This window comes from Balaenoptera physalus (assembly GCF_965194825.1).
Source record: "Balaenoptera physalus genome assembly, chromosome: X".
Classification (NCBI taxonomy): domain Eukaryota; kingdom Metazoa; phylum Chordata; class Mammalia; order Artiodactyla; family Balaenopteridae; genus Balaenoptera; species Balaenoptera physalus.
This window is the reverse complement of record NC_138903.1, coordinates 121,671,301-121,681,857: the sequence shown is the minus strand read 5'-3', so window position 1 is coordinate 121,681,857 and position 10,557 is coordinate 121,671,301. Positions and strand designations below refer to the sequence as shown.

Below are 10,557 nucleotides of genomic sequence, written 5' to 3'. Positions count from 1 at the left end.
TGTCATACAGAGTGAAGTAAGTCAGAAGGAGAAAAACAAATACAGTATGCTAACACATATATATGGAATCTAAGGGGAAAAAAAAGAAAAAAAAAAGGTCATGAAGAACCTAGTGGCAAGACGGGAATAAAGACACAGACCTACTAGAGAATGGACTTGAGGATATGGGGAGGGGGAAGGGTAAGATGTGACAGGGTGAGAGAGTGGCATGGACATATGTATACTACCAAATGTAAAATAGATAGCTAGTGGGAAGCAGCCGCATAGCACAGGGAGATCAGCTCGGTGGTTTGTGACAACCTAGAGGGGTGGGATAGGGAGGGTGGGAGGGAGGGAGATGCAAGAGGGAAGAGATATGGGAACATATGTATAACTGATTCACTTTGTTATAAAGGAGAAACTAACACACCATTGTAAAGCAATTATACACCAATAAAGATGTTTAAAAAATAATAAAAAAATAAAAATATAGTAATAAAACTGTCCATAAATGGGAGACTGGTTAAATAAACATAGTATACACATACAAGGGGATATCATGCTGTTGTGAAAAAGAATGAAGTAGATCTATATGTGAAATTTGGAACAATCTCCCCAAAATATTAATATGTGGAAAAAAAGAAGTAGTAAGGAACAAGATAACGTGAAGGGTATACTACTAGTTTTATGTGTGTGTGTGTGTGTCTGTGTGTGTGTCTGTGCGTGTGTGTGTGTGTGTGTGTGTGTGTGTGCATAATCTGAATGGAAACATCCAGAATAATGTTTGACCAAATATCTGGGCACCATGGTCCAGCCAAGTTGACACACATAAAATTAACCATCACAGTGTGCATGTATGCGCAGAGAAGCATATTTAAGGTCAGTGATTACTTCATAATTTAGAAATTAGACGAATATACACTGGATAATATCCACGGTATTTGAAACTGTACCAAATTTACCATCACTTTTGAAAACTAAACTCTAATACCTTTTCCTAATCTGTCTTCTATTCCCCTAGAAAAATTAAAGCACCAATAAACTATCTTTTATCTGTTCCCTCAAAGAAACTTAAATCCCAAATTATACATAAAGTTTTTTCCCTGTTCTGCTCCATCCAGCTACAGGGGCCTCACTCAAGTGCATGCTTGCAGTCTGGGACCTCGTTCCCTGGAACTGATATAGATTCTTCAACATCTTCCAAATTCTATTGCTTTAACCCCCGATTTTTCCATCTTTCCAAAGTTCCAACAAGCTAGCAAACCACGGAGAATGTGGTAGCACAAGTTCCACATCCACAAAACTTTGACCAAATGCCATGGTCAAATATACTTGCTGATATTCCTTACAATTAGGCATCATTTCTCAACAACAGCAGAATTTCCACTTATAGTCTAGGTCCAGAGGGTTGTTAACAGATGGAGACGACAGAACGTTACCTCAGTAAAGTGCAAGTATAGCGAGAAAACAGAAGAATTACAAACAAACAAAAAGAAACGAAAAAAACAAGGACAGTTTTTGAAAGAAATGGTGCTGAACAACTCAATATCCACAGGAGAAAATTTGGGGACTTTGCAGTAGGCAAAGATTTCTTAGTACATAAAAGAAAAGAATTGATTAATTAGACTTCATCAAAATTTACAACTTCTGCTATTGAAAAGTTACTATTAAGAAAATAAAGGGACTTCCCCCGGTGGTCCAGTGGCTAAGACTCCGCACTCCCAATGTAGGGGGCCTGGGTTCAATCCCTGGTCAGGGAACTAGATCCCACATGCTGCAACTAAATATGCCGCATGCTGCAACTAAAACATCCCGCGTGCCGCAACAAAGACCCATAGCAGCCAAATAAATAAATAAATATTTTAAAAATAAATTAATTAATTTAAAAAAAAGAAAAGAAAAAGGCAAGCCACCGACAGGGAGAAAAATTATTTGCAATACATCTGACATGTATTCAGAATATATAAATATCTCCTATCATTCAGTAAGAAGACAAACAACTCATTTAAGAAACTGGCAAAATGTGTTTACTATGGTGTTAATAAGTTGCATTCCTTGAATCTGTTTATGAAGTGTGTTAAAACTAAGGGTTATATTTTTATGGCCAACTCAAAAATAAATTTAAAGCCAGAAAATTTTTTAAAAATGGGCAAAATGTTTGAACGGACATTTGACAAAAGAAAGTATATGAATGGCCAATAAGCACATGAAAAGATACTCAAGATCATTAGTCATAAAGAAAATGTGAATTAGAACCACAATGATATATCACTATATACCTATTCAAATGGCTAATGTTACAAAGATTGACAACATCATATGTTGGCAAAGATACGGAGCATAGGATCTCTCATAGAAATTACTGGTGGGAATCCAAAGTGGTTCCAACCACTCTGGAAAACAGTATGGCAGGACATTTTATATACTATACATCATAAAATTAAACATGCACTAACATATAGCCCAGCAATTCCACTTCTTGGTATCAATACCCAAAAGAACTGAAAATATATGTCCAGAAAAGACATACACTCCAAAGTTCTAGCAGCATTATTCATAATAGTCCCAAACTGGAAACAATTCAAGTGTGTATCAACTGATAAACAGATAACAAACTGTGCAGTTAAAAGGAGCAAACCACTGATAGACCCAACAACATGGATAAATCTCAAAAATATTGTGCTAAGTGAAAGAAGTCAAACACAGAAGAGTACAGTGGCAGAAAGCAAAGCAGTGGATGCTTGAGGTCAGGAGTCTTGGAAGAGTATAAAAGCGCACAAGGAGGGCTTCCCTGGTGGCGCAGTGGTTGAGAATCTGCCTGCCAATGCAGGGGACACGGGTTCGAGCCCTGGTCTGGGAAGATCCCACATGCCACGGAGCAACTGAGCCCGTGAGCCACAATTACTGAGCCTGCGCGTCTGGAGCCTGTGCTCTGCAACAAGAGAGGCCGCGATAGTGAGAGGCCCGCGCACCGCGATGAAGAGTGGCCCCCGCTTGCCACAACTAGAGAAAGCCCTCCCACAGAAACGAAGACCCAACACAGCCATAAATAAATAAAAAAGAAAGAAAGAAAGAAAAAAGGGCACAAGGAAATCTTTTAGGGTCACAGAACTGTCTTGTAACTTGATTATGGTGGTGGTTATATGACTTTATACAATTACTAAAATTCATCCAACTATACACTTAAAATGGGTGAATCTTATTGTATCTAAATTGCAGCTCAATAAAGTTGGAAATTTTCTAAAAAGAAAAGATTGTATGGTTTCCTCTTCACCAAAGGGCCAACCAGTCCATGCTAGTTGTCCAGAGTCCACTTGGGAGAAATCTGCCAAGTGAGCAATCATATCAGAAAGCTACCACATTTGGGGTACTGGGAATCCATAACCCATGCAGATTACTTCCTTCTTAGAGGATGGCATGTGGAACTTTCCTTTCTTCTAAACTTTAGCCACCTGAGACAGTGCCACTTCCAGTCTCTAGGTCTTTTTTGAGGCTTCCTTCTTCCCATCAGAGTCTGAGCTATATATATTTAAGCTCCTAATTTCCCTTTCCATTTTTCCTTCCACCTCTGTGTTCCCCACATCTCAGTCACAAACCCTTTATAGGCTCTACCCAGGAATACAGCTCCCATTTTCACTTGTTAGCATGATCCTCTACATTTATAACATTTATATATCTCCCCCCAACCTCATGCTTTTTAATTCCTTTGCCCTCTCCTATTCCTATCACAGTTCAAATGTTCCTCTCTACCACCTCTTTGAGGAGGTGGGAGGAGAGAGACAAAATCTCTTGAAGGATAGCGTGTGTGGCCTAAACCCCCCACAAGTTGTTCTCCCAGGTAACCTAATGGGCTTAGACATTAAACAGTCCTATGAGGCCACCATTACCCTGATACCAAAGCCAGACAAAGATACCACACAGGGCTTCCCTGGTGGCGCAGTGGTTAAGAATCTGCCTGCCAATGCAAGGGACACAGATTCAAGCCCTGGCCCGGGAAGATCCCACATGCCGTGGAGCAACTAAGCCCATGCGCCACAACTACTGAGCCCTGCACTCAAGAGCCCGCAAGCCACAACTACTGAAGCCTGCGCGCCTAGAGCCTGTGCTCCGCAACAAGAGAAGCCACTGCAATGAGAAGCCCACGCACCATAACAAAGAGTAGCCCCCGCTCACTGCAACTAGAGAAAGCCTGTGCGCAGCAACAAAGACCCAACACAGCCAGAAATAAAAATAAATAAATAAATAAATAAGATACCACACAAAAAGAAAATTACAGGCCAATATAACTGATGAACATAGATGCAAAGATAGCCAAAGCAACCTAGAGAAAGAAAAAGGGAGCTGGGGGAATCACACTCTGTGACTTCAGACTATACTCCAAAGCTACAGTAATCAAAACAGTGTCGGGGCTTCCTTGGTGGCGCAGTGGTTGAGAGTCTGCCTGCTAATGCAGGGGACGCGGGTTCGGGCCCTGGTCTGGGAGGATCCCACATGCCGTGGAGCAACTGGGCCCGTGAGCCACAACTACTGAGCCTGCGCGTCTGGAGCCTGTGCTCTGCAACAGGAGAGGCCACGATGGTGAGAGGCCCGCACACCACGATGAAGAGTGGCCCCCGCTTGCCGCAACTGGAGAAAGCCCTAGCACAGAAACGAAGACCCAACATAGCAATCAATCAATCAATCAATAAATCTTAAAAAAAAAAAAAAAAACAGTGTCATACTGGCACAAAAACAGACACATAGGTCAATGGAACAGGATAGAGAGCCCAGAAATAAACCCACACACTTATGGTCAATTAATCTACGACAAAGAAGGAAAGAACATACAATGGAGAAAAGACAGTCTCTTCAATAAGTGATGCTGGGACAATTGGACAGCTACATGTAAAAGAATGAAATTAGAACACTTCCTAACACCATATACAAAAATAAACTCAAAATGGATTAAAGATCTAAATGTAAGACCGGATACTATAAAACCTCTAGTGGAAAACATAGGCAGAACACTCTGACATAAATCACAGCAATATTTTTTTGGATTCGTCTCCTAGAGTAATGGAAACAAAAGCAAAAATAAATAAATGGGACCTAATTAAACTTAAAAGCTTTTGCACAACAAAGGAATCCATAAACAAAATGAAAAGACAACCTACGAAGTGGGAGAAAATATTTGCAAATGATGCAACTGACAGTGGCTTAATTTCCAAAACATACAAACAGCTTATACAGCTCAATATCAAAAAAAAAAAAAATCAAAAAATGGGCAGAAGACTTAAATAGACATTTCTCCAAAGAAGACATACAGATGGCCAACAGGCACATGAAAAGATGCTCAACATCGCTAATTATTAGAGAAATGCAAATCAAAACTACAATGAGGTATCACTTCACCCCGTTAGAATGGGCATCATCAGAAAATCTACAAATGACAAATGCTGGAGAGGGTGTGGAGAAAAGGGAACCCTGTTGCACTGTTGGTGGGAATGTAAATTGATACAGCCACTATGGAGAACAGTATGGAGGTTCCTTAAAAAAACTAAAAATAGAGTTACCATATGATCCAGCAATCCCACTTCTGGGCATATATCTGGAAAAGATGAAAACTCTAATTTGAAAAGATACATGCACCCCAATGTTCATAGCAGCACTATTTACAATAGCCAAGACAGGGAAGCAACACAGGTGCCCATCAACAGATGATTGGCTTAAGAAGATGTGGTGTATATAGACATAGTATAGATATAGATATATAGATATAGATATTTAGATATATAGATATATTCAATGAAATATTACTCAGCCATAAAAAAGAATGAAATATTGCCATCTTCAATATTTGCAATGTGGACGGACCTAGAGATTATCATATTTAGTGAAGTAAGTCAGGCAGAGAAAGACAAATACTATATGATATCACTTATATGTGAAATTGAAAAAATAATATAAATGAATTTATTTACAAAACAGAAACAGACCCACAGAGTTAGAGAACGAACTTATGGTTACCAAAGGGGATAGTGGGGGTGGGATAAATTGGGAATTTGGGATTAACAGATACACACTGCTATACATAAAATAAACAATAAGGACCTACTGTATAGCACAGGGAATTATACTCAATATCTTGTAATAACCTATAATGGAAAAGAATCTGAAAACTATATATATAAGTATGTATAACTCAGTCACTTTGCTGTACACCTGGATCATTGTAAATCAACTATACTTCAATTGAAAAGAAAAACATTAAACAATCCAGCCCCAAGAATGTAATTGCAACTTGGAGGAGGAAGATGTCATTGGAGGCTTAGAGAAGTCCAACAAGCTTCTTCACATAGTGACCTCTCCAATCCTGGTGTCCACGTGGGACCAATTAGATAGGACATTCATCCTCACAAGGCTTTACATATGTATCTTTGATGATGCCCCTGGAGGCTTCTGAAGTGCATCGGGAGTTTACCTCAATGAAGTTCACACTAAACGAAGAGAACCCCATTCAATTTTCTGTCTCAAATTACACTCAGCTGTGCTGTTCAACTGAGCACACTAGACAAGGTCAGAAGATGTGCACCCGAAAATAATATGAGGACTGCTTATTAGATTGGCACTGCCAAAGGGCGGGCTTTATTGAGTGACCTTTCATTCATTCCTCACATATTTACTGAGCGCCTATCTAAGTTCTGGAAAGACCCCTGAAAGTGATCATGGGCTGCTGCATCAGCCAGACCTGGGTTCAAACATCTGCTCTCCATGGACCAGCTCTGTGTACTTGGGCAACTTCACCTTGGTCTCTTTATCAGGAAAGGGGGGATGGAAATCCTACCAACTTCATGGGATGCTGGTGGGGATGAAATGTGAGGATGAGAGTGGCACTCTAACTGGCTGAGCACAGTGTCTGGCACCTAGTAAATGCCCCATAGATATCAGCCATTGTTAGCCAAGATTCCCGCCCTGCAGCACTGCTTGTGACCATAGGATGTTATAGGCAGAGGGAGCCCAGGGTCCCTGCAGAGTCACACTTGGCCACTTTCTAATTGGCCAGCAATCCTGGGGCACAGGTAGGAGAAGCTTGAGGGGAAAGGATGCTCAGAGCCCAATCTCCAGGACCTCTCATCTGCTCTAGGAAGAACTAGGTATCAGCCAAGGATCTTGTGGGCAAGCAGAACACCAAACGGGCCAGGGTTGAGGCACCTGGGCACCAGAAAGCCTGGTTTTTGAAAGTAAGTAACAGGGCTGCCGTGAGGATCAACTAAATTAATTTATGTAAAGCACTTAGCACAAGGCCTAGCCACTGGGACATGTTCAGTGAATATCAGCTACTGTTAGAAGAGCCATGGCTCTCATCCCTTAAGGAGACAGCTAGTATACAAGCCTGCACACTAATGGGTCTCTGACTGGACTTGTAAGGAGTGGCCTACAGTTTCGGGATTTGTAGAGCACTAACCAGGCCCCACTGCCTCAAAATCCCTTCCCTGACCCCCAGGGTCACAATGCCACACCATCACAGAATGGGGGGCAAACGTGTAGCACTTGTTTTAAGGACTCATCGTCCTGCATGCAGGACAGACATCACAGATGAGGCACACTGTCCCACAAGCCCAGACAGGACCTCAGATAAGGATTCTTTACATGGTACACTGGGCAGAAATTGCCAAAAGACCTGAGGTGGCCTGGGAGTTCTACCACTTGCCTCTCTGACTTAAAGGTTGTCTCTCATTTCCTTTTTACAAAAATTTATTTTCCGATTTGGTTTTACAATTAATCATCTGTTTATAATATATTTTATTGAAAATTTTATTGAGAAACTGTAGATTTACATGCAAATGTAAGAGATTATTCAGAGAGATCTTATGTACCTGATATCCAGGCTCCCCCAAGGGTAACATCTTGGTAACTACAGTACAACCAACAGGTTGATATTAGCACGATCTGCTGATCTAATTCACATTTCCCCACTTTTACTTGTACTCATTTGTGTGTGTGTGTGTGTGTGTGCATGCACGCACACGAATGTGAGTGTATTTAGTTCTATATAATTTTATCACATATGTAGTTTCATGTATCTACCACCACAGTCAAGATACTGAGCTGTTCCTTCACCACAAGGATCCCTCCTGTAGCCTTTTAATAATCACATGCACCCCCTTCCCAGACCCTAATCCCTGATAACCACTAATCTCTTTGCCATTTCTATAATTTTATCATTATAAGAATGTTATATAAATGAAATCATAGAGTATGTAACCTTTTGAGATTGGCTCTTTTCACTCAGCATCGTTCCCTGGCAAGTCATACAGGTTGTTGCATGTACCAATAGTTCATTCATTTTCATTGCTGGGTCGTATTCCATTAAGGGCATCTGACCTGTTTCCAAGTTTTTTGCTGTTACAAATATAGGTGCTATGGACATTCATGTACAAGTTTTTACATGAACACAAGTCTTCATTTTCTGGAACCAATGGCCAGGAGTGAAATTGCTAGGTCATATGGTAGTTGCATGTTTATTTTTTAAAGAAACCGCCAAACTATTTTCCAGAATGGATGTACAATTTCACATTTCCACCACATCCCCACCAGCAATGCATGAGTGATCCAGTTTCTCCATATCCTTGCCAGAATTTGATGTTTTCACTATTTGTTACTTTAGTCATTCTGATAGGTGTGTAGTGATATCCCATTTTGGTTTTAATTTGCATTTTCCTGATAATGATGTTGACCTAATCACATTGGACATCTTTTTATGGGCTTATTTGCCACCTGTATATTCTCCTCGGTGAAATGATTATTCATGTCTTATGTCCAATTTCTGATTGAATTATTTGCTTTTATGGTTGAGTTTTGTGAGTTTCCAGTCCTTTGTCAGATATACGGTTTGAAGATATTTTCTCCCAGACTGTAGACTGTCTTTTCATCCTCTTTGTTTGGGCTTTTGCAGAACAAACGTTCTAATTTTAATGAGGTCGAATTTATGGACTTTTTCTTTTCTGGATGATGCTTTTGGCCCTCGGATTTCAGATAAGGCAAAGTGATTCTGTCCTCCGTCCTGTATGTAGGACAGCTACCTAAGAGGCTTTGTGGGTTGAGGTCAGCGCCTAGTCATTACATACCAAGCCTTTGCCAAACATTACTTCCTTTAATCTTTCCGACCACCCTATGAGATAGATGCCACTACTATCTGCATTTTACACATGAGAAAGCTGAGACACAGAGAGACTTGCAGATTTGCCCAAAGTCCCACAGCTAGGAAGTGGAAAAGCTGGCACAAAATCCTGGTCTGTTTCTGCTTCTGAAGCACCTGATCTTGTGGTCATCTCAAGTTTCCAGCAGGCTACATAAAATTCAACTTCTGGTGTACAGTATGTTTATAAATCTGACTTCAGACATGAGAGTACAATTAGAAACTTTCTTGTTACCAAGTCAAAAAACAATAAGGACAACAACTGATGCAAAGGCTGAAGCATTCCCAGTCCCCCAGTCGTTGCTGTGCTTTCCTCCTAGTCCTTCGTCACAATCCCAACACGACTGAATACCCAGCGTGTGGCCCCATGCCCTCAGGCCAGCATAAGTCTGGTGGTTTTGGTGGTAGTGGACTTCCGGAGCCACTGGTAAGCCCATGGACATCAGTCTCTAAGAAGCCCTCTAATCTGGCCCCAAGCTTTATTGAGGTTGTCATTCCTGGGTTCAAATTCCTGCTGCCTCCATGCAGGTAGAGCAGCCCAGGCCCACCAATGGCTCTATGACCTATGGTGCCCCACCAATCAGTCCCTCCCCTGTGTGCCTCAAAAAGGCCCCTCACCAGCTCAGCTGATCACAGAGACAGCTGCCTGCCCACATGTGTCTCCTCCCACTTTCCTTTACTTCTGATCTGTGGGTTAAGAAGCTAATTTTAAAGTCAGGTTCCTGGGCAAAGGGTCTTCACATTTCTCTGTTTTTGATGCATATACTTTGAACATTTCCAAAGACCTAGTCTACTTCTATGACATTTAATCTTACATCTTTCTCTCCTTCAAAAGCTTCTCTATTCTGACACCATGGCCCAAATCTTCTTTTAAAATATTTTCTTGGGATTTCCTTGGTGGTCCAGTGGTTAAAACTCTGAGCTTCCAATGCAGGGTATGCAGGTTCGATCTCTGGTCAGGGAACTAAGATCCCACATGGCGTGCAGTGCAGCCAAAAAATTTTTTTAATTTTTTAATTAAAAAAAAATTTTTTTAATCTTTTCTTGAAACCTATTGGTTTCATTCATTCATTTATTCAACATTTTCTTCTTGAGACCCTACTTTTTGCTAAGTACCATGCTAGGCCCTGGGGATAAAACATAGAACAAGACAGACACAGACCCTGATGTCCTAATGTTTGCATTCTATCTGGGAGAAATTAATATTAAAGAAATTCTTACAGAAATCATTATCAGCTCCAGTCTGTACCCCTGGAATTTCCTCCTACTTCCATACTCAAACTTTATGCTTTAGTGAACCTGAATTAATCACCGTTTGGTAAACACGCATTGGGCTTTCCCTCCTCACAGTCTGTTTACATGCTCTTCAGCGTGGTGATAATTTGCAACCCCATTTCTAG

General features: G+C 40.8%; 1 long non-coding RNA gene across 1 annotated transcript; it reads right to left on the bottom strand.

The window, feature by feature from the left end:
• LOC309652037 lies at positions 1-9,906 on the bottom strand. Its single transcript, XR_014258527.1, has 2 exons — positions 4,701-9,906; positions 1-4,388 (listed from the first exon to the last, which is right to left on the bottom strand). It is a non-coding gene; the product is annotated as an uncharacterized lncRNA (long non-coding RNA).
• Positions 9,907-10,557: the final 651 nt, after the last annotated feature.